Below are 1,935 nucleotides of genomic sequence, written 5' to 3'. Positions count from 1 at the left end.
GCGGAGCTTTATGGGAATTGCAGTTCTTGATGGGAATTGTCAGAGAAATCTTTCTGGTCGCCACCAGAGAAACCGCGGGGCTTACTTTTTCTCTATGCGTAGCTCTTAATCCTGCCTGCTCACTCGCCCAAAGTTGTTAACGTGCTAGAATCGGTACTACCGGACTGAAGGGCTTGTAAAACGCGGGTCATTAAAAGTTTGGTTAGCGTAGAATTTAAGATCGTTAGGGGAAAATGTTTCCATAACACGTGCAGCAGAAATTTTTCTTCAGTCAGAATCAATCAGAATAGACCTGGAAGGGACTTTGAAGGTCTTCTAGTCAACCTTCCTGCTCAAGCAGGAGACTCTATATTGCTCCAGACAAGTGACTGTCCAGTCTCTTCTTAAAAATCTCCAGTGATGAAGCACCCACAACTTCTGAAGGCAAGCTGTTCCACTGGTTAATTGTCCTCACTGTTAGGAAGTTTCTCCTTAATTCCAGGTTGCTTCTCTCTCTGATCAGTTTCCAACCATTGTTTCTTGTCCTGCCCTCTGATGCTTTGGAAAATAAGTTGACCGCCTCTTCTTTTTGGCAGCCTCTCAAATACTGGAATAATACTGGAATATTGCATGTTCTGCTTTCAGGATTATTCCATTTTACTAAATTTCTGGACCTCTGAAAGCCGGTCAAGCAAGCCCCTCCCTAGAAACTGTTATACCTGGTTGATTGTTGCGAGTTTTTAAAGTTGTGCAGTGCAGCACTCTGCAATCAATCTGGAAGCAAACCTTTTGGATTTACTTGCTCAAATGAGCAGAACCAATTACCCCTAAAGCCAATCTGTGAAATATTTAGGCTGGACAGTACATTGATGAAGATTCTCAGTCGTCCAGGTAAAGTTGTCTGGAAGCTGAGTCATGGCAACAGGACTGCTTTTCTTTTTGGTTTGAAACATTTCGCTGCTTATCCAAAGAAGCCACTTGGTTAAGCAGCAAAATGTTTCAAATAAAAAAAAAGTTCAGTCGCTGGACAGCATGGTTTAAATGCTTTGAATAAGTAAAAGGGGAAAGAGCAATGAGAGCAAGAATATTTTGACTAAATAATGCTCTAAAGCAGTGCTTCTCAAACTTGGCAACTTTAATGGACATCAACTCCCAGAATTTCTCAGCTGGTCATGGAATTGAAATCCACATATCTTAAAAGTTGCCAAGTTTGAAAAACGCTGCTCTAAAATATGGCATGCTATCTAACCCTGAATCTATATGACAAAATACAGACTACTTCTTCATTTATTTTATTTGTTAAAATGGTTTACAATTATATAAAAATACTTTATACAAAAGCATAACTAGATTAAATAAATATAAATATTCTAATATACATTAACATTTTGTTAATTTTAAGGACAATTTGAAATAACAGAGCCATTAAAGTATTTCTTGATTACATTTATATAAATTGCATATATTTTCAGTTTTCATTATTTTGGGATGGGGCCCATATTTAACATTTGAAGATAAATGTTACGTATGGCTAGTTGTACCAGTATACATATAGATAGGATGCATCTAGAACAATACAAAGGGACAGATGTACATTCAGATGTGCAATCCAGTTTAAACTTAGTTTATTACAGTAGTGAACATTGCAAACAGTAAGCTGTTTATGCATACACATATCTTTTACAGAATCACAGTAAGAATAATGGTTGCAAACATGTCTCTTTTTAATAAAAATGTACAGTAATTGAAATATGATTATACATAGCCTCTATAAGAGTATCAGGGTACCACTATTAATTTTACATGGAGACAGCAGCAAATATAGAGCTATGTTGGGCTCTTGCCCAAGTACCTTGAAAATTTTAAAAAAAAACCACAGGTAAAAAATTCAAGGTGATAGAATTTTATGCAGTTTTTATTTTCCAGCATGAAAATGGATCTGCTAATTAAATGTAA

The sequence above is a fragment of the Pantherophis guttatus genome, chromosome 1 (assembly GCF_059756535.1).
Source record: "Pantherophis guttatus breed Tessera chromosome 1, ASM5975653v1, whole genome shotgun sequence".
NCBI classification, from domain to species: Eukaryota; Metazoa; Chordata; class Lepidosauria; order Squamata; family Colubridae; genus Pantherophis; species Pantherophis guttatus.
Note: the sequence above shows the minus strand (reverse complement) of the source record.